The sequence below is a fragment of the Pipra filicauda genome, unplaced genomic scaffold, assembly GCF_003945595.2.
Source record: "Pipra filicauda isolate LSUMZ 115617 unplaced genomic scaffold, ASM394559v2 scaffold367_size712859_pilon, whole genome shotgun sequence".
Taxonomy (NCBI): Eukaryota; Metazoa; Chordata; class Aves; order Passeriformes; family Pipridae; genus Pipra; species Pipra filicauda.
The window spans coordinates 555,358-578,387 of record NW_024104495.1 but is presented as its reverse complement, the minus strand read 5'-3'; the positions used below and the strand labels follow the sequence as shown (position 1 = coordinate 578,387).

At 39.3% G+C, this 23,030-nt stretch overlaps 1 long non-coding RNA gene across 2 annotated transcripts in view; it reads left to right on the top strand.

The window, feature by feature from the left end:
* LOC113992323 overlaps positions 1–23,030 on the top strand; it is a 57,281-nt gene that overhangs the window by 16,113 nt on the left and 18,138 nt on the right. For both annotated transcript variants that reach the window (XR_003542201.2, XR_005564808.1), the window contains exon 2: positions 3,359–3,471. This is a non-coding gene — a long non-coding RNA (uncharacterized LOC113992323). The remainder of the gene's footprint in view (positions 1–3,358; positions 3,472–23,030) is intronic.

Sequence of the window (23,030 nt, the reverse complement as noted above, 5' to 3'; positions counted from 1 at the left end):
CTGTAACCAGACACACAAGCATCAGGGCACAGGCTTCAATATACTATGACCGTCCTCTAGAGTTGTCTCCTCCCTCTGCAAGCGAATCTGTTGCCTGGAGCTCTGGACCTTCCTACTTGGCCTTCTCAAGGCTAGGCTTCCAGCAAGAGGAGGGTGAGAGACTCCTCTCCAGCACAGAGATCATGTGAGCAGATGAGATTTACAAAAGAACATCTTAGTGTATAAACTGTTGTGCCGTGGTGGCTGCAGTAGTGTAAGTGAGGAACAGCCCCTTTGGAGCAGTGTGGGGTACCTCATTTCAGAATGTGCTTGGATACTTTTATGAGTCCTTTGAAGCCAGTTACATGGACACAAGGGCATTTTGAATAATTTACAAAGCAGTCATGAGACATCGTGTGGCACTTTGCTTCTCCTTTTTTCATTCTCTTGAGGAGAAGGTCAAGTGAACAGATGAAACTTCCCATGTAGAAATGACAGGAAAGGTGAGGGAAATCCCATTTAGTCAACGTTCAAATTAATAAACTACTTTGTAATTTCAGAACTAATTTATTTCACATTTAAAAATAGAAAGTCTGCAAGAATTTCTTCTTTCTGACAGAGTAACTGATGATTGTCAATTGTCCATTTTTTTTTCTGTTGACTGCTGAGATGATTGTCAGTACAGCCTTGAGCTGATAGAAAGAAATTTAAAGCTGAGAACCTTCCCGGGATAGAAGATATTTCACACAGTTTTACTAGCAGCTGCATATGTATGTGCTGGGCAATTGACCAGATTGGAAATAAGAATATATATTGAAAAAATATAATATAAAATGCCTAAGCCATGTAGATGGTTTTTAAACAACAACAAAAATCCTTGTTATGATTTTTTTAGAGTTGCATTAAAACAACAGTTGATAAAAGGGGGAGCTTCTGTGTCAACAAGCTTAGAACAATCACACTTTTCCAGGATTTTTGTTTCAAATTTAAATGGAAATCACTTGCTCATTGTTGTTTTGGTGGGGGGTTTTTGGTTGTTGCTGTTGTTTGTTTTTAAATTCTGTTTTGCATGTGATTTTTAAGCAAAAGGCCTTTTTTTAAAGTGTCTGATGATGAAAGAAAAGTTGTCCTAATCTCTCTTTGAAATATGGGAAAAAAAAAGTTGAAATGACGAAAACCAAATTTGTTTGGGGGAGAAAGTGTATGGAAGACTTGTTTGAATGTGTAGTTAAATTAATTTTTAGGATATGTGGCACCAGATATACTAGATGTAATTTTTGGATTTTTTTTTTTTTATGGTAGCTGCAAAGTAGGATAAATGTATGGTTGAGATTAGTCTTACTTACTAGTTCTTATTACTCTTTATATCACTTTTATAAATTTTTCAGGTGTTTAAAAAACCTAAAAGATTTAACTTTAAAATATCTCTGAAGTTTACAACTAGATAGGATCTCTCAAAGTTTTCTGTGAGATGCAGCAAGCTGTTTAAATACATGCTGCCAGTTTCTGTGCTTTTGATATCAGGATTGTTTTCATGACCTAGTAATTTACGGGGGTTTGCAACTCAGTGGCCTTATTTTGCATGTAAGATTACCAGTGAAGAGCAAAAGCTGCTCCTAGTTACTCTAAAAGGCTTGGCTTCTATTTCAGTCTTTTGAAGGTTACTTTAACCGAGGAACACTCCAACGAAAGTAGCAGCCTAACTTTGCAAGACATTTCCATCTGAACTTGTAATAAAAAGTATGTAGTCCAATTCACTCCCTGGGCAAGAGGGAAATAAATCTCCTGCTTAAGACAGCCATTATATCTGGTGCCACATATCAGGTTGTCTCTACAGCTCCCTGTTAGAGTTGTAGGCTTATTAGCATCCTATTAATATGTGCATAAAATGTAGTCTGTCTGAGCCCAAATACACAAGCTGAGAAATCAAAGAGAAATCCTTCACACCTTTTGCTGGCTTCATCCTGAACTTTTATTTAGCTCAAAACAACTTCCTTAGGAGAATTTCCTCTTCTAAAGGAAACACTTTTCTCTATACTTAACAGCGGAATACTGCATTGAATTATTTTTAGAGTGACACAGTCACCATTGGGAGAGAATTGCTTTAATCGTGACATATGAATCTTAATTTTGTCTTGTGTAAAGTATCAATCAATTTGAAAAGCATTGACTCATCTGGGGCTTTCTTTCTTTATAGGTAAAGGTTAGGGAAATGTTGAGTAGAGAGTATTTCACTTATTTTATCAAAAGCTTATGAAGGAAGAACTACAAAGGCTGCACTGTGTTACAAGTTTTGTTTTATTTGTATGAACAATAGTAGCATAATTGTTTCTGAATTCTTTAGGGCTTTATATATACTACAAAATTACCTCTAAAATTACCTCAGATTGGTTTAATACTGACTTAGATATTGCAGTGGAAAAACTTTGTCTTAAACAGTCATTGTAATTTAGAATTTGTTCTGTTTAGCTTATGTTAGTAAGCACTGGATTTAGGGTGAACTAATATAAGTCACTATTAAACTGAAATGAGACTCTTGCACAAGTTTAAAATTCAGCATTTGAGTGTTTTCCAAACCAGTGCAGCTTGGTGCTCAGACAGAGACTGTTCTAGTTGTAAAGTCAAGTAGACTGCAGTCTCATGCTAGTTAAGCACCATCCTTTTTCCAGACAGATAGAGAAACACCCTGATCATTTTCTCAGGCAGAAAAGAAATTTGATAAATAAATATTTGTCAGCTTATACACATCTCTGATAATATCTTTCCCTGCACTAGTGGTCAGACTATCATTTGACTATTACTGGTTTTTAACTTGTGTTGTTTTGGGAGCCATTGGCAACTGGCTGCGGAAAAGTGCATTTCCTAACTCTTCCTGGTCCAAGCTGGTTCAAAAAGTTACACCTGAGAGTCTGGCCTGGGCTCCAGAATAATTTGAATAAGTTATCAGGAATCGTGGCACTTTGTGCATGGGAGAGAATGAGGTGTAACTGTTGGATGGTAATCTTATTCAAGGTGGCATTTCTATAAAGCAAGATGAGAGCTGCACCTGGGGAGGGAATTGGGTAGATCCTTGCATGCACTGTTTTGTCTGATGCCTAGCAAAGTTCTCATATGTGCCTTATGAATTGTGAGGAATTGTTTAAAAAAAGTTGGGCAATTCTGTTAAAGCTTGAGGATTGAGAAAATTTCATTTGGCAATGGAAGCTGAAGTGCTTTTAAAATCAAACCAGCTATTTGTGTCCTTTAAATAAATCTAATTTTACAGTTCAGACAGTTTCCAATAGCTTTATGTTGTTCAAACCACCAAAAGTCTGTATTTTGTTCTTCAAGATTTTTTTTTCTCCAAAATATTTTCCCCCTTTATTTTCCTGCTTTGCAGTTGCCAGTGAAAGTGCCCCCTGAATTGCCTGCTGGTAACTGTCCTGCAGAATTGGCACCAGCAACCTCCAAGCAAGCTCTTCCCACACTCATGTGCCAATAGGTCTGGAAAAGGTACTGTATCCAATTATTGTTGTTGAAAAGATTTGTAAAAGTATACTAATGCTTCTTTTTACAGGAGTTCCTTGCATACTGTTGCTCAGAGCTTCCACAGCATTATTTCCCATTGTATGGTAATGTCAAATAAATACATGGGTGACTGGAAAATGCAGACTTCCACTGCTGGAGCCTGCATGCACGAAATGGTTGAACTTTTGTAGTCTTGTTAACTCTGTTATGAGGGCCTCTAAGTCTAAAAAGAATCAACAGCTCAAATTTTCTTCTCTTCCAGTATTTTAAGCTCATTTAAAGTCTGATTTCCACAATAAGTCATATACATGGATTTAATGCAAATATGGAAATAAAATTAAATTTAAAAAATAAAACCCAACAATTCTTTTCTGCCAAGATCTTTTGGTGGAAGAGACCATATCTGTAGAAATTAGCTCAGCTTTTTTTGTTGTAAAGGCCTGTAGATGTCTAAATAGACTCATGTTCATTTGCAGGCATGTCTGCATGGCCATAGTGTGCCTTGGAGTGTTTTGGGTACACAGAAGGAAAACAGCAGTGGTGATGAAAATAAGCATATTTAAATAAGTAACTGGGGTTGCTGAGAAACTTCCAATCAGCTTTATCCCTGCCATTTAAACCCGGAAGTACTTGAGATACATTGAAATGTCAATATTTATGTAGCAAAAGTCTTTCGCACTGATTACCTCAAATATGCAGCACTTTTAAGTCAGCCTCCGTTTGTCCCCCCTTGGTACTTGTCAGCTCACGTCATGAAGTGAGGCTGAGGTCAGATGCATGGATGGATGTAGGATATGCTTTACCTTGTGCGTGCCAGCCGCTAGCGGGTGTTTTGGTCCACAGATCCAGATTAGAGGTTGCTCAAAGTAAAAAACCCAAAGTGGATGCTGGGTCCTCGGTACTGCCCTTCATTCTGCAGGTTCAGCTTTCTCTGTGTGGTGCTAATGTAAGTGTGACCAGAGATGTGCACCCAGATTCTGTTAATTTAATTAGTCTTAATGTGTCTGTAATGCATCTTAGGAGGTGTAAAACTCTTGATCCTTGTTATTTGTACTGATGAAGTCTGTAAAAATGTATTAGGACTTAAAATCTTTACCTTGGATATGTAATTCCTTGGTATGCTAGCAGATAATCACTCATTTTTAATATTGACAGCTATATATTTTGAGCAAATAAAATAACCTAAAGACTGTGGGGCTGGTTGTGCCAGTCTGTGTTAAAAAATGAAGGTCTGCAGGAGCAAAGGATGGTGATTTTGGTTTTTTTTCCTCAGCTACTTTCTTCAGAAGAAAAAATTTGGGGAGTATTGAAGAGAAAGGGGGGGAAATTGACTGCAGGGGAAACTGAGAGCTGGATCGTGGTCTAGTGGAGAACCTGCATCTGTTTCTCTGTTGAATTTAGCAGATATGAGGAGAGCCCCCACCAAGTATGTCTGCAGTGAAGCAAGGCATTTAAATATGTGCTTTAATGCTTCAAATCTGCCACCTTTCTGAACCCAAATCTCATAGTTGCTGTGTAGGAACATGTAATGGGTTATGGAGAGTAGAAGCAAGTGGGCGTATACAATGTAGGCACTGCTTTGCTCTGCTCATTGCCTGCAGATGTCCAGGCTATGACTGTCTGCTGTCTGTGAGCCAGCATCATTGGAAACTGGGGCTGTAAAACTGTAGTGTGTGACCTGTTGATCTCCATGGTGTCTCCTGGTGTTTCTCTTTTATGGTCCTTTTACACCTCTCTAGCCTTCCCAGTGCTTCCATTACTGGAATGCAGCACCAGACTCTGGAATAAGACAGGTGAAATGGTTGTAAACTAACAAGGAAATGAAAGCTTTTGCTATTTTCCTCACCCATTTTGGATTTCAGTGATTGTTAGCATGACAGCATTGTAGTTATATTTAAAGGAACACAAAATATGAATCACTATATGTAGGGCGGTGTTTCAATTGTGACTGTGACAGTTACTTATTAACACCTGAATATCAATATAGTGCTGGTAAAGTATCTGTGAATCGTATCAACCAGCCACAGCGATGCAGAGAAGGGCAAATCTTATGTCTACATTTTACTTGATTTGTGAGATCAGGATCTGACATCTAGAATTTAGAGCCACTTTTGATCTGGTGCTCACTTAATCAAATTTTAATGCTTTTTACTCATTTTGTAAATATTTGACGTGAGAAGGGAAAATCTGAAAGGGGGTGACAGTAGGAAATGAGCAGAGCAAAACATTTTTGAGTTTAGTTTATCCAGGGCTTCTGATGTAGCCTGTTGTTTCTTCCATGCAGGGAGAAACTGGGCACCCAGTGACTGAAATTACATATGTTACTAGTACAAGCCTGAAATTTCAATTTCTTTAACAGTTAGCCTTGCAGGAATGCCAAGTGTGAATTTCATGAAAGTATTAAATATTGCTGCCTATCTAATGTAAATATTAGTGGTTTAAAAGAACTTGCAAACTGTGCCCATTTGGTCTGAGCAGTTTTTTGTTCTGAGATTTTTGTTTGTGTGGAATTACCTACATTTATAGGTAATAAACGCTCACATTTACTGTACTTAGCTGCAAGGGAGAAATAGTGCTATTGGTTTTAGTAGTGGAAGAGGTATCACTGAGAGATACTACTAAAAATAGCTGTTCCTACTGTTTGCATGAATATTGTGCAAAACTTAAACAGAACCTTGAACTCCTGGAGAACAACAGATGTGGAAAAACTATTGTCTCTAATTGACACTGAACGATCTGTGCTTTACTCGGTAACATGCTCCCAGTAAATGTTTCAGATTTTTTTTATATGTCTGTCATATTTAAATGGCTATCAGGTTTGCAACAAATAATTTCTTACCATTTGGAATGTGAATCTCATTTTCTTGGGAAAAATACAACAGTATGAACCTTATGTCTTTAGGAAAACTCACAAAACGTCCCCAAAGCTCTGATAATAGATTCAGTGATCTAGAGTTTGAATGATAGAGAGTCTAAGATGATTTTTTTTTTCCCATGGGAAATTTAAATTTTTACTTTCCTCATGAGCCCAGATATAATGTGATTTTTCACAAATGTGTGAATCATTATAATCCTACCTGATCTTGTAGCATGGGATTCCTCTTAAAAGCTGCTAAAAGTTAAGTATCTCTCCTAAGCTAGTAATCTAGGAAGTAATTTCCCACCCTCCCCCCACCTCCCCCAGCAGACAGCGATGCCAGGGTGATTCATCTCACCTGTTTTACTCACCTATCCTAGAATGGGATAAATGGCAATCTGGAGACACTTATCTCTCTTGCTTGACTACAGAAGGAGTCTCGATGACTGGCTTGGACAAGCCACCTGATTTCTAGGTGGCTATAGAGCAGGGAGACTACCTCTTTTGATCTCAGTGTATAAGATGTAGTTTTCAAAGATGTTTTCTTAGTGCTGAAAGGATTGCTTATATATATATGCACATGCTCGTACAACTAATACCTTTCTTATTACTTGGTGTTTTGTGTATGGATTTGTGTACACTTTAATGATCAGTACTTAAATGTATAATTTTGTGTCCCAAATTTCTCTCAGAGAAGTAGCGAGATGAAATGTATGTATGCGGTAAGTTAAGCAGGCACAACAACTCCCTTCACACAGAGGAACAGGGAAGCTCTTACTGTAATTGAGTGAAAGTCCTACCAGTTTGGTACCTGAGAAAGGCCAATCTAGGCTAATATCAAATGGAAGAAATAAACCTTATTCTGAAAAATCACTAAATGTCCACAATAGTTCTATCCCTTTAGCTGTGGAGGAGGATGTTTGAGTTCACGTGTATTCATGGAGTGGCACCTCAGCAGAGTCCACTCAATTCAATTCTCTGATAAGTCTAGATCTATGGAAAAGGGCAAGCTGGTTGGGCAAACTCAGGTTTCCCTAGCTGTAGTTTTTCTGTATTGCTGAGGAACATCAGTGCCTGAATTGTTTTGGTACACTAACTTCTGTGAAGCAGTTCTGCTGTCCCAGCATGCCAGGAAACAGTAATGCAGACTCTTCAGCACTTGGTTCCCTGCTGAGCCGAGAGAAACCACACAGGTACTGAATTTCTCAACTTTGGTGGCTGCATGGTCTCCTTGAAGCGCTGAGCTGCAAAGCAACAGCAGTGAGAACTTAGTGCTGCCACAGTACTTGGTGGGTCCTAGACACTTCTTGTGGCATGAGCACTGGACAGGTGAGCCATGGGTACACACAGGGACTGTGGGTTTTTTTGTCAATTATCCTTCTGGTTTCTAGGCTGCCAGTATCTGGGAATGATAAGGACACTTCCATACCACACACTTGTATGACAGTACCAAGACACATGTCAGAAGGCTTAAGGCATATAGCTGGTTATCGTTCAAAACTCATTGGATAGATGCTCTGAGAACTCTGTTGCAGAGTTTATCCTGGTCACAGATGATTTTCAGTGCAGGTTGGGGGGCCTGTTGCATGCAGACGCTGCACAGCTCTCTCATGCTGCTGGATGAGCAGGATTTGGGAGTTTCAGTGAGAACTGTCAGCAAAGGCAGCAGAGGGAGCAAGGGGATGGATAACTGGGCATATGTTTGCCAAAAGCCAGTGAGGATTTAACATATAGTACTATTGGAAACTAACTCATCTGCTGATGTTTGATTTTTTTGAAATGGCAGAAATGGGAAAAAATTATTAAAAATTAAGGAAAATCAAAGAGAGACATGGAGAGCTCTGAATTAGCACCCTCGTGGTCTGCTTTCCTTGTTGTCTTGTAATGCCAAAAGCATTGAGAAACTATAGGTCTTCAACTGATGATATTTTGGTTAACTTTCATCTAGCAGTGATGATGGAAGCAGAGATGGCATGTGTGAGAGCACCCTGGCTGTGGGTGGTTGATGAGACAAGGTTAATTTAGTGAAGTGGATTGTTTCACCCATATTGTGTTATGTCATGACACACACTGGAAAGAGCTCTCAGTTCTCTGGGCTGGACTCTGACTTTCCTGTGTTTTTTGCAGTGCTACAATGCTGCAAAAATACTTGATTGTGGAAAAACAGCGGCAGGTTGTGAAGTTTTGGGTTGGGAGATTGCAACCAGCTTTTTTATTTTGTATCTTACATCTCAGTGCAAAAGTGAGAATCTTATTTTGTGTCACATTTCAATAAAACTCTGTACTTCCTCAGGGAAGATGTGAGGTGCAGTCTATGAGGCACTTTAAAAGGTTGGGTAATTTATTGAGGTTTTTCATATAGTAGATACAAAATATCTCACAGTTGTCAGAAGGATCTCAAAATCGCATATATTTCATGCCATATTTTTGGCTGAAGTAGAGTATATTTTTGTCACTTTGTTAATTGTTTAAGACCTTGACTTAATTTAAAGAACAATATCCTTTTCACTCTGTTCTACCAAAAAGGTTGTGATTAGAAAAAATAGTGTTCTTATTGCAAAAATCTGAGAATTCACATATGTTTTCTCTGTGAATCCATTTTTCTGACCTAAGCCGTTGAGTTTTGCATTGTCCTCCAAAAGAGAAGTTGAAAAGGAGTGAGAGACAGAGACAAAGAGGAAAAGGATCACAGTATCTCAATTTTACTTTCTTTCCTGAAGAGTGTTCTCTTTGGACAGACAGTAATTGTAGTTTCTAATGACACAAACTTGAAGGGAAACAGAAGAAGACTACAAACAGCTTTATGGGCCTATCAGCAGGAATATGTGGCTACAAATTGCTGAGTAAATGAAACAGCCTGTTGTTTCCTAAGCCTGAGTTTGTAAGTGTTATGCCAAAGTATTTGAGGAGGAGCTAGAGCACCAGGCGGTGTAAAGGATACCTGCTGGGCCCTAATTGGTGCCCACTGTTGTTAATGGCTTCCTGTGGCTGAATGTTTACTTGTCATTTGTTTTGTGCTTTGTTTCCCAGCTACTGGAAAGAAAAAAAATACTGACCAAAACTTTATTTTGCTTTTAAGTGGACATCCCTGGACATCAAGTGCCATGCTGCAAATTGTCTCATAACACTAAGTACCTTGAGACTATTCCTCAGTCCTCTTATTAACTGTTAGGCTTCAAAAGTTAAATTTGCTTTAAATATTCTTTCTGAATTTGAAAAATTGCCTGATTTTTTTTTTTTGCAATGTATTTTTATTATATATGTAATATGTATTATATAACTAAGAAAATTATGCAATATAAATATCTGGGGCTTTTTCTGCTGCAAGTTTGTGTATGATTTAACATTTTAAAAATAGCTCAGAGAATATCAATCTATTTTTAGGCACCTGTTTTCCTGAAATGTCCATTTCTCTCATAAATCTCATTTTTTTGTGGGATACTTGTGAGTGGTCCGTGAAAGATGAAAAAGAATGAAAACTTGCATGCTCAGCTTCCCTGCAAAAGACTTCTCTTCCTGTATATGATGCAGTTGCTGTCTGGTTTAGTGGGTTTTTTTTCTCTTCCGATCCAGAGGGATTAAAAAGAAAACTAACCAGGTCAATGTTTCAGACCCTTTGCTTACCCTGTCCTTGGTTTCTCTAACAAGACAGCCTGTTATTACCAGTTGTGGTGTCAACACCACCCTGCTGGGAAAAAGGAGCGAAACCGCTATTTTTAACTAGGCCACCAAATAGTTTGTGGTGAATAACCCTGTACACACGTTGCTGATGAAGAAGGAATTAGAACTAGTAAAAACATCCTAATCCTATAATCTTAAATCGGCTGCTTCTCCTGCACTGAGTTGTGGAGGTTTTTGGGGGTTTTTTTTGAGCGATATCAAGGGAGATTTAGTTTCAGTAATCCTAGACTTCAGATAATAACACGGACTTCAGATAAAAAATACCTATATCTCAATTTAGCAACTTATTCTTACTCCAAGAATTTTTAGATATTTGTCCTTTGTTCACAGGGACATACAGCTTGATATACAGAAACATAATATAATTGCAAAGAACTGGATCAGTTTGTGATAAGGCTATGTTTGAGAGTCAGTTCTATAGCAGTAATATCTTAGATTTCAGACAGTGTTTGAGATGTCCTCAGAGGCAGACCAGACAATGTGAGAGAAGATTTTCCTGAAGTACAGAGCATTTTGTCTGGGGACATAAATCTAATTTCTTCATTACCACTGCCTGTTGTTTCAGCTCTGTTTCACATACATATCTCTTCTATATGCGTTTGGCTCATACACCTTGCAAATGCACTGTCCACAGAGTATTCTCATACTATTTTCTTGCCACTCTACGTAACATCAACTGGAGTTCTTCTTTATCAGGCATGGAGTTTGGAAGCTACTAAAATCTGAAGGAAACTTTACCCAGTGTAGAAGACCATGATTTAGATATGGAGTTCCAAATATTTAATCTGTGCTTAACTGGGTACTGGAGAGAGGGAAGGAAAATGGGCTCAAAATTGCCCGTAACATGTAGCCAGGCAGATTTTCACTTTGTAGACTGATCTCAGGAAAAAAACTCTAACTAATGTGGGAGCCTTTTTCTGTAATTTCTAAAGGACCTTGATCGATAAGAATAAAGAGGCATTTAAGCTGCTTTCACCTGAGTGGGACAATGGTGATCAAAAAACAGCAGAGGGAAGAATAAACAGATTTGCCCCATCTTCAAGGGGAAGCTTAGTGTATTTGAGAGTATCCTTATTCCTAATTATGTCTCTAACACATCTTCTGGCAGGTAGCAAGGTATTTGTTATCTTTGATTTATTTTTGTTATTGAGTATTAAATAAGATAGTATTTTTATGTAACCTTTATCTCTCAGGTCGGAAGACTAAACTCTAGAACCAGCAGGACTATAAAGACTTTTGTATACTGGTTCCACTGGGCTGTCATAATTGACAGCTCAAATAAAAACCTGAGGATATAAGATAACCAAAAATTTGGCTTCTTACACACTTGGTCATAGCTGAATATTTAAGCAATTTAGCTGGATGGGGAGGGGGGAAGAAAGAAGCCCCAAACCAAAAACTGACTGCAAAAAGTGACAGCAAGAAGGCAGCAAGAAAAAAAAGCCAGATCTTTAAGCGATATAGGAGTGTGTAACTTGTTAAAACCAATTATTCTGTTCTCATTTGGGTCACCTGAGAATCGAGTCCAGTAATATGGTATTATTCCTTTAGAGTATTTCTTCTGTTTATCACATTTTTTCTACTTGTTAAACAAAAAACATCCCAGTCTCTAGAAAAAGGAAGTCTAAAGTATATTTCAAATAGACATATGAAATTCCAAAATCCAAAGTAAACTTTCAATTATTTTAATAAAAAAGAAGCCTCTGTGCCACAATATGTAGACAATCTGATTAATTTGCCCAACATGTTCTGAACGAGTGGTTTTTGTGATTGACTGTACCGCAGCATTAAACTGATTATTCAAGTGCGTTAATCTTTGGGTTAGGATGAGACATATCTTGATTTTGGTGTTGATAATTTAGGTATCACTTGCTCATTTTGATCCCCCCATAGTAATAAGGAGATCATGTTCTCAGTCTTTATCTTGCTTCTCTCTTAACCTTTCCCTATCTATTTTATACCCTTATGTTGGTTTATACCCTAATTTTTACCACAATCTTGGAAATATGGACTTGGTTTACTGCAGCTATTCCATTAATCTGAACTTGAATGTTGAATCAAAGCTGCCAGATCTATAAATTAAGGGAAAAGAGTATTAGTCGATTAAAACTATTGCTTTGATTTCTTTAGAGGTGTCTCAATCTCCATCAGTAGATCTGGAGCATAGAATACTCAGCCCTTATGCTCTGCTTATGGTATAAAATGTCTTACACAAATCTATGAGTACTATGATGCTAAGAAATTTTTAAAATTCTAGAGATAAATGCTAGTCTAGAAACTGAGTGTTGGAAAGATGTTGAAATGGAACCATTTTTATTCCTCTCACAAGCTTGCAGTAAAATTTTGATTATGGATTTTCTTCGAGTTTACAGTGATTTCTACCAAAAGTTTGCCTTCTGGTACCCTTATAAGAACCATTATGGAGCAGCTGGCCACAATTTCTCTAAACCAGCTTTTTTCAGCTGTGAACAGCTGAAAAAAGTGAGCAATTTGTATTATAGTTAAACAAAACACTTGTGCTTTCAAACAGTGCTACTTAGACCGGTATTATGCCATCCAAAGTCGTTCCTCCCTGTGTCTAAGCTGTGCTTGGAACAGGAAGATAGTGGGGGCAGCTACCATGAGCCAGTCTGCTCTGGCAGACCCACTACCTCAGTCCTTGTTGAGGACCTGCCTCCATGCTTCAAATGCTTATACAAGCAAAATAATTCTTTCGGTGATAGACGTTCCCTGAAAAAAATAAGTTCTTCCATTAGAACAGCATTTTTGCCTGTCGAGCTGTGGCTTCACTGTGGTTTTGCTAGAGTAAAATTCCACCCATGGTGGTGGAATTGCTCCCTGCCTTCCCTGCGGTATTCTTTAGTCAGACAGCTGCCTGGCAAGGTTTAAAATTTGGACCTAGATTTAGAAACATGCTCACCCAGTTTCTTAGTTCTTTGTAACTTCTCAGTTGTGAAGAATGAGGAATAACACCCCTGTGTTTTTCTTGGTGGGCTTGGGGTGACCCTTTCATTTCACTGTAAGTTTGACAGTGAACTCACGTACACCTGCATACCATGGGAATGACTGTGTGCTGTATAGTAGGAAGGAACTGTAGAAAGTTAGAGGAGAGAAATATTAATTATTCAAGCAGTGTTTCTAGGCTAGGGAATTTCTGTATCAGATTCAGGGACCTGCTCCTGGTGTTAGGGGGAAGCAAAAAATCTAAAGAAAAGAATATTTGTCTAGGTATCTGAGGTTTTGGTGCTCCATATGAAAACTAAGTGGCATGGAGGCAGGAAGAGTAAGGATATATAAGTAGAACAGTAGTAACAGATAAGAAAGTTGCAAATGCTTAGAAGAAGCTTTATTGGTGTTTGCCCCAGTGTTCTTGGTAGAACACCTTCCCTTCCAGTTCATTGTGGCCAGGTGTCTGGTGCAAAGGTGCTGTAAACAGAAAATGAAAAAAGAGTAAGTTTAAAGGATGGTGATGAATAATGCTTGAAAAGACTCAATAGCACTTCCAGTTCCGATTATATGCATAGAAGAGATTTGTTCTAATGTCTGAAAACTGTTTTGGTAAAAAAACACTTTTCAGATAAGTTGGCCATGAAAACTGCTTGGCTGAAACAGCAGCAGGATAAGAAGGAAACCAAAATATCTCCCAGTTTTACTTCAGGCCCCTTCTCACCTCCTCCCCTCAAACCCACTTGTTTCCCCTCTTTGTGTACAGTTCACCAGCTGTGCCCTGTGAGATGAGCTGGGGTGGGCTGCGTTCCTCGCACCTCCATGTGATGCACACATCACTCTCCCAATCTGCCAGACTTAGCAGTATTTCTTGGGCCAGACTGTCAGGTTGCTGAGAATAAGTGAGGGTTTAATTTGCAGTTTGCATTCTTTTCCTAAGTACTACATGCTCTGGACAGAAGTCAAAAGCAGCTGTATGATTATGAACTCAACAGTTCCATCCATCTATCTTCTAATTTAATGAAGTCAGTTCTGTCCAGAAGGTATTTCACATGTTGGGCCCACTAAACTCAGTTATATCGCAAGGGACAAAAATAACATCCTTTTTCTACAGGAACAAAAAATGTGGTGAGCCTCAGTCTCTTCTTGCCAAATTAAATATTCTAGTCTTAAATCCAGATTTATTTTTTTTTGTGCATACACATTTGGTCATTTTGTTTTACCTATTTCTTAATGATACTCCATTTGATGCTGTGGTATGATACAGCTTTTTTCCTCTTCTCAGAAGTGCTGAAACCAAACACTATAGTAACTGATCATCAGAACAACTTTTTCCCCTGTCTCCAGACTTGTAGTGTATTCATCACTGTTATCTAGATGATGTAACAATGTCAGCAATCTTAATAGTGTTTGTGTAGAGGACTTTTCTACTCCCTACCACTCGTCTGTAACATGTTGGTTGCTTTCTGTTTTGACTGAAGAGAGAAGCTACAAATTTGATCCTGTGTTACAGGTGGCTGCAGTGCTCCGACATTTGTCTGATGTCCCTAGCTCCAGTGGTGATGAAAGAGCCTGACAGTGCCCAGCTACTTGCTTGCACAACTTTAGCTGTGTTTCTTGCGGCTGATGTCATTGTCAAGGGTGCACATTCTTCCTGTGGCAAGGATGCAGGTGACAAGTTAGGTTTTAGTTAAAGGATTTAAGCTATAAGGCTGGGGCCTTTAAGGTGGCCTCTAATATGAGAGGAAGAGCTGACTGATTTGGTGTGATGAGTGCTTTACTTTTGATCAAGGGAAGGCTTCAGCCTCCTGTCCAGCTTACAACCTAGCCTCTCTCCTGCCAATCAGACTAGAGAAAAATGTACTGTGTGGACTCTGCAATATGTAAAGCCTTGATAGACCTGAAGTTGCACAAGTCTTCTCTGTCAAACTGAAGATGCTGCTTACACCACTACCCCCAGCTGTAGTCCCATGTGACAGGATCTCCTCTATAGGATCACTTGGCATGGAGAATCCCCCTGTCATCCCACTGCCACCCTGGCAGCCTGCACAGCTGTAAATGGGACACTTCATAGAAAATCCCTGCCATGTTTTTTGGGAAGATGAGGGAAAGTGCAATGACACAGTTATCTTTTCTGACCATCTGACCTCTCCCCTAATTTCACCTCTGCCTTTTCTGGGTAGCACTCTAACTCAGCAGCAGGTGGGAAAATAGCTGGTTATGACAGGCTTTGCCCCATGAAGATATCAATGTGCCCTGGAGAATAATAAATAAATGAAGTTTAATAAATGAAGAGCTACTTGAGCTCTGGGTAGGATTTAGCATTGGAGAACAGGGACTGTGAGAGCTTTGCTTTGACTGAGATGTGGAGTTCTTGCCTTTGGCCCACAGTACACCAGACGATACCAAACAGGTTTTTTTGTCTGGAAAAGGGCTCGGGTAAGCAAATTTCATTCTGCTTTCTCTCTTTACACCTGACAGCTACAGTCCCAAGCTGGAGCCAGGAGTAGCTCACAGTGAATGCCTCTGATGAGCAGGCATCCTACACAGAACAGGGGGACTTGGGCCTGCTTCATGCTTTTGTGTAGACTGACAGGAAGGCTTGGACAATCATGTATCACTAAAACAGATTTATTCCATTGCCATTAAAAGCAGCTTTGAGGCCATTTTCATTTCCACCTTTACTGTCTGAGTAGATGTCTCTATAAATTGCAGTTTTGTCTATCCTTAAAATTACTTTTCCATAGGATTCAGCCACCAGCTGACACCTTTAGGAGGATTTAGAGTAACTGTTATGCAGTGTGCAGAGCTGGCAAAGAGCAGCATGAAATGAAGGTGAAATTTACCCCATTAACAGAGCAAAAGTGAAAACACAAATATGTAATTGTTCTAATTCTTTATTTAAGGAAAAACCCACATATGAATGAACTACTGTCTAGTCTGGATTAGCTGCCAGGAAGCCAAGTCATGCACCCAGAGAAAACCCTGGATGATTTCTCACTGTGACAGCGCTCTGGGTCCCCAGCAGCGTAAGTGACAGCAGAAAACAGTTCCCAAGTGCTGGCAGTGAGAAAGCAGCCTGTCTTAGCTTCTGGAAAGAAGTTTATTTGAAGCCACTTTTGAGTGACTCTTGGTAATTGTTCCCAAATGAAGGGAGGGTTAGCTGGGGTGTCACCAAACCGTGAGGGGACCTGGTCAGCCTTTCATCCTGCCCCAGGCCAAGGGTGGACCACACAGACCCTGTTTGCCTGACCCAAGGCAAATATGCCTTGGCTCAGTGCTTGTTTCTATATGCCTGGCCGAGGCAGAAAGTGATTGTTCACAAACAGGTGAGAGAAAAATAAAGCACAGAAATGAAGGAGCAGCCTTTTATATGTGAAAAGGGGAAAAGGCCGATTGAAAATTACTTGAAAACCCCTGAACCTTTCAGGCAATTATATTGGTAAGATGATAAGAAGAACAAATGAAGTGCAGTCAAGGTATTTTTAGAAGAGAAAATGGAAAATAGAAAGTTCAGGCCAGGAGTTTAGATGGGCTGGTTGAAATGGGTTGCCTCATTTTGGCATGTCCAGGTTAGGGTGGCTTAACTGTGGTCCCATGACTGAGGTAGGGAAGGAAAACCAAAGAGGGAACATGGCACATATGCAGATTGGGTTCTGGATACTGGCTTTCCTTCCTCCTAGTATTTTGCATATTAGGAATCTATTTATGCTCACACAAGGAGTGGCAAGTAGTTATGATACTGAGCCATTCTGCAGTGATAACCTGTGCAATACAAGTGTATAGGTAACCATGGGTGCAAGTCTGGGGACAATCAGGCTCAGAACGCTTTTGTTTTTCTCTGTGAAATACAAATGGCTTTCAATCAAAGGCCTGCTCACAAACTGGCACTAGTTTAAATGTATCTTTTTTTTTTTTTTTTTAACTGATACAAGCAATTGATGTGGGTTTTACATAGACGTTGCCTAGAGCATTTCCTGGTTTTGTATTGTTGCCCACTAAAGCTAGAGAAATATATTCAAATCCTATATTAAGATTTGCTGGTATGCTTCGGTGCTTATGCTCACAGAACAAACCTTCATAAATGTTAGCACCCTTGCACTTTCCTTAATTTCCCTGCTCCAATCATACAAAGCCAGGCAAGTATTCTTTCAGTTTTCATTTGATTCAGCTGTGCTCTTCAGCTTTGGTTAAATGAGGATCCTCAGACTCGTGAAGTTAAAATAATTGTTTAAAATAATTTTCCTCTGCAGTTCTTGTTCTCTAGCTCTAACTGTAGTTTACAGCAAGGCCAACTTCTTGTTACTCTGAGAAAACAGAATTTTTATGGAATTGCTGCAGGGAGCAACCCTAGACTAGAAGAGGACCAGATCCAGAGTTCACATTTCAATACTTCATCTGAGTGTTAAAATAGAAGACAAACCAGAATAGAATAGTTCAGCTGGAAAGGACCTACAGTGATCATCTAGTTCAACTGTCTATCAGTATGAAAAAACAAACAAACAAAAAAGATCCGTATACAAAATCTTTTATGAAGAAGTTGTAATTCTTGCAAATTGGTCCCAAATTGTAGCTATTAAAACAATCACAATGTAGGGAAAGAGATGTTTTTTTCTTTTTTCTTGGATGATACCACTGAGCATAATAAACTCTGGAAGTGAATGACATTTAGCTGAATAGCAAGAAAATAGATCCCTTTTCCAGATGTTACTTATACTTGGAACACTGTTTATGTCGAAGCAGAACTGCATGTATTTAACTGTTGAAAGTTGGAATTTTAATAAAATTCATCTCTGGCATCAAACTGCAGTCTGTAATCTTGGTTTAGGTAAAGACACCTACATTCATGGAGACTAGAACCTGCCAGACAGTCCTGTTGCAGAGAACAGCAGCTATGATGCTCCAGGAAGGGCTGCTGATAGACAGCTTGCATGCAGCCACATGGGCTTGAGAGTTTCCTGGAATAGGCACCAGCTGCTTCATGCTGCTTAACTTCTGTGCTAGAAAGCTTCCCTTGGCATGTTTGATTTACTAGTGTTGGCAGAGCATCAGCAGCCCCTAAGAAATGGTTTGTAGTCTGGCATGTTGAAGAAATCAGTGAAAACACTGAGAGCAAACAGGTTGGCTTCCTGAAAGGCAGAGTATCCTGCATCTGTAGCATTCATTTCATGCCTCTTAAAAGATAGTTAGATCTGAAGCATAAAGATGAGAGTTTAAATATGATAATTGTTGCCTTTTCCCCGGAATTATTTTAACTGAAAGTAAACTGGAGGAACTAATAGTGTAAGTAAATTGTGTAAATGTGTAAGTAAATAATTTCTTCACTATCATCCTTATTCTCAGGAAATAAAGTTTGTTTGTAATTCTGCTGTGTGTTCCTCTTTCTTCCCCTACCTCTGAACCCACTGGCTGTTTTTATTATCAAGAGTCCTAAAGGGTTTGTGGAAACTGGTATCTGGGAACAGAAGTGTGAGTCAGGCACAAATATGAAGAAGAGATTTTCAATGCAAGTTCAAGTTGCCTTTTTAAATGTCACTTCGAGGACATGTTCATCATTGGTACTGCAAGGAGCCAGCAAGTGAGAGCTTTTTCTCAGTTCTTGGCATAGAATTTAGGGATAATGGGCAGGAATTAAAAATTCAACAGTACAGGAAAGGAAGTCACAGAGGATATGGAGCAACAATTTTTGTTACTGCTGCTGCATTTTATTTTTTCTGTAATTAAAGTTGCTGTGAAGTGATTACTTTATGATATCTGAGTGCACCAGGTTCCTGGGAGTGTACTGCATATATGTCATTCAGTTCATCACAAGTGCAGAAAGACAGGAGTGGTGAAGAACTGAAAAGAAAAATATTTATAGTAGATCAAGATGACCAAGACAGGACAAGCATGTTTTCTGAATGTATTTGTTTTATTGTGGAGGAGGATCTGAAAGGCATGAAAAATTCCAGCACTGGTAGGTAGACATATTAAAATTTGAACAACAATGGAGAAAAGGAAATAACATAAAAGGAAAATAACATCAAAGGAAAAAGACAAGCTGCTCAGTAATATCTGCAAAGTTTAGTTTTAAGCAAATAGTCATCCTTCCAGGACAGCAAATCAGAGGTGCTATTAAATGTGTAGTGCTAAACTGAGGGAGATCACTTTGGTATTGAGATGTAGATTTGTGAGCCATTTACTTACAGGTAATAGTTGTATCAGTGTGAAGAGAAGAGGCTCCCTGAGGAAAAGATACAGAATATGACACCCAGGATAGAGCTTTGAAGAGCTCTCACAGACAGGGGACAAGAGATAGTGAAGAATGAGGAGCCATTGGAGGGTGATGAGAAATCCATGTATTTGCTGGGCTGCAATGGAATACAGAGAACACATTGTTAGGGCTAGGGGGTATCAGAAGGGCCCGTGATTTGCTCCTCACAGCCTAGATCAAACTTACAGTTTTTGAGCTTGCGTGTTAAAAATAAATTGGATATCTCTACTTTCCAGTTTAGTCATAACTTCAAAACTAGGGGCCAAAGCCAACGTGAGTTTTAAAGGAGAAAAAGCGTGACAAGGAAGGGTAGAAGCCAGGGAGGAGAAATATAATGCAGACTGTCACAAGGCTGAGAAGGGGACAAAACTGAGTGAGGTGCATGCAGTGTTCAGCATGGCAAAAGTGAAAAGGAAAAAGCCAGGATGGGGCAGGGAGGAGGAATTGACTGTGAATAGGAGTATCAAGCTTCAGAAGGACGAGGCAGGAGCTTAAATAGCGAGGAGGGCCTGGGATACAGGGTTTTGTGTGTCTGTCTGGTGACTACTACAATGTACTTGAATGTTAGTAGATGAAGACTATGACTCCACTCTCTTCATCACACATCAGTTTCTAATAACAATAAAATAAATCCCCAAACACCTCCACTTCATGCTTCAGCCAGCCTGCCTTTCCCAGAGCAGTACCACCTTACATGTGCCCAGTGCCTCTTGTCCTGAAAGAGACCTTGGCATGTCCTTCTCTCAGGCATTACTAAAATGCATCTGCCTTAGGAGGAGCCAGTCTGTGGATGGTGGGGCCTGGCCACCCTTGTGCAGGGTAGGAGGAGTGGCTGCACCTCTTGATGTGGAATTTTGAGGAACTGCATCTTCTGAGGACCAGCCTGGCTACCCACACCAAAATACTCTTTCACTTTTTGGTACAGAAGTTTCAGAAAAGTAGCCACTGATAGGCAAGAAATTATCATCAATCATACAAACAAACTTCTTTCCCTTTCCAGTCCACCTTCCACTGGCACCCATAACTCACATATCAGAGCCTTCTGCACACCAGCTGCTCCTGTTTTAACTCTAGACACAACAGCTGAGATTAATGTGATATTCTGTTTTCTGAAGCTGTATGTATTGACATTCGCTTCATCCTAAAGTTAGTGTTAACCTTAGCCACAAACAGAGTTAGATATTGAATAGGAGATGCTAGAGAATCTAGATAAAAATCAGGTATCGTGCATAAATTCTAGGAAAGAGAAGCCTGTGTATACTATAAATCTCTAAAAATGGAGTTTGGGGCTTGAGAACCAAAAATCGTTGTGTGTTTAGACCATTTAAGGCAGTTCATCCTAACAGTCGCAGTATTTCTGTGAATACTTTTTTTTTCTCCCTCTGTATCAGAGACAAAGCATGGATTTGAAATTAATTTTTATTCTTCACTAAGAGCTTAATGTGTTTTTAGTAAAGATACCCTAAGGAGACCCCACTGTAGTAGTTTGCTTTTATAAAGAGGATGGGTTATGGATGTAAAAGATCTATGTGGAAATTTGTGCAAAGTAGATGGTATATTGTGAATAGACAGGTGATGCTTCTGACAGGGGGTTTTCCTTTTACATAGGTAGCAGTGTTGAGGAATAAGCTTTTTTACACAGAGTAGATACAGAAGATAATTTGAAAAGTTATTCTGTAGGACTGTACCTTAGGAAGTTATTTCAAATGAAACATTTCCAGTTATCTCTGGAGTGAAAATTGATCATCAGGAAAAAAATCTAGAGTTGTTAACCACAAATTCTTTTGTGAGTGGATGACTCTCAGATATGATATTGGCGGTCTCTTGACATGCCAGCAAGGGTCATTGATGTGGAAAATGGGAGATCTGTGTAGTTAATTTTTAGCAGCATAGGTAAGGAAGTCTGAAGAGCAGCATAGGTCTTTGTGCTTTTCAGCAGACTCACAGTGAAAATGCAAACCACAGTATCACTTCTTTCTTAGAAAATCAGGGGTTATTCAGCCATGTAGTTTACAAATAATAAATAATAATGGCTAAGGTTGCATGCCAGTGTGATCAGGGAGTTTCATATTTAATCTCATAGTTGTCGGTTGTGTGCCCTTGAAGCAGTGCCACTGAGACAGATACTTGCCTGTGGGAATTCGAAGCTCTCTCCAGGAACTGTGATACCTTGTGCTGACAAGTCCTTGGTGAGTGAGAACTCTCACTGTTTTCTTCATCAAGGTGGCTTCTTGGGGAGCAGGTTCTGCATCAGCTGTGCCAAAGAGCAAATCCTAATTTATTTTAAAATGTGCTTAGAATGCAATATGTGAACAGGGGTGTTTCAATGTTTGTGTATATATTGGTCATTATGAAATATCTTTTAAGTCCAGTGTTTAAAATGTGTCATTTATGTTGTATGTAGTTCCATAGAGCATATTAGTCTTATTGTAATATACAGTGAGTTAGACATAGTTCAGTATATAGTTCAGCCTGTAAAAGGGTTGCAGGTGTGTTTGGCTGAGGCTACGTAGGCTGTTTTCTATCACCTTGCTCTTGTGTTGTCATTTATGTTAGTGCAAGAAGATGTAAACTGGGGCTAATTCAGAGAGGTGACAATAACTGCCCAAGGTGCAGGCACTCAGATTTTGTTATACCCGGTATTGCAATGAGAAATATGTTCCCTCTTAGTTTCTCTTACAGAGCACTTTTCGAACAGCTGCGCTTTGGGAGCTTGGAGTGAAGAGACGTGGTTGTGTGTATTTTGTTGTTTGGGTGTTTTGTGGGATTTTTGTGTGCTTTCTTTCTTTCTTAGTAGAAGAGCATACAGAGTTGCTTTATCAAAACTATTTTTTGAAAATATCAGTAATAGTGCTGAAGTCATATGCAGAAAGGGCATTTAAAGGAACAGTTAGTAAAAGTTGTTACTTTTTTTTATTTCCTTCTTGAAAGCATCTTCAGTTTTGTCTGGCATACGGACCTAAGACCCACACATTCCATTGTGAAAGTATCCCTAATGATGTGCTAGTTCTCAAGGATGTATCAGAGTGCTGCAGCTAACACCCGATAACACTGCTCACTCCAGTGCTGGCACACTTTGCCTGATGGGTGCAAAATCCCTCCTGAAACAGATCTGCAGATCTGAAGGAAGAAGTTGGGATCTGTGTTGGCTTGCAGTACTATGCAGCAAGCAGCAAAAAAATCGATTTTCACTCATAGCTCTCTTTGTCAGGAGGCTACGTTGAATACCTGATCCTTTCCCTCTTTGGTTGTCTTCTTTTCCCCCTTGTTTTCTTCATGCAGGAAATGCAAGTGTTAATTGTCTTACAAGGACTTAGCAGTTTTCTTGTTTTTAGAGCATAATAGTTATGCATTGTGGCAAGATTTTCCTTTTTTTTTCTCTCTCTCTCCTCCCCCTTGTCCCCCGGACTGAAATTAAAGCAAAGCTCCCATGTTTGATACATTAAAAAAGACTAGGGGAGTTATAATGAGTATCTTTGCTCTGACACTGACCCTTCCTTAACTTTTATTATGTTAAAATGAATATGCATCTGACAAAGAACTGCAGGATGCACACACTTTTGGAGGTTGCTGGAAATAATTCCCTTGCTTTAACTTGTTTTCAGGCTGTGCAGGGTTTCTGCGTGAAGAGAACTACGAGGACTTTGTTGTCTACGAAGTACAATATATAGCTAACCTCTGGCACCGGGTGCAGGAAGCTGGTCTGCTGCCTTCTCTCTTTGCTCAGCTGGCCTCCTGCCTAATCTGCCCACTGTAACTGGGATATTTGTAGTTACTTTCCCTCTCAGTAGCAGCTTCTGTTGAATT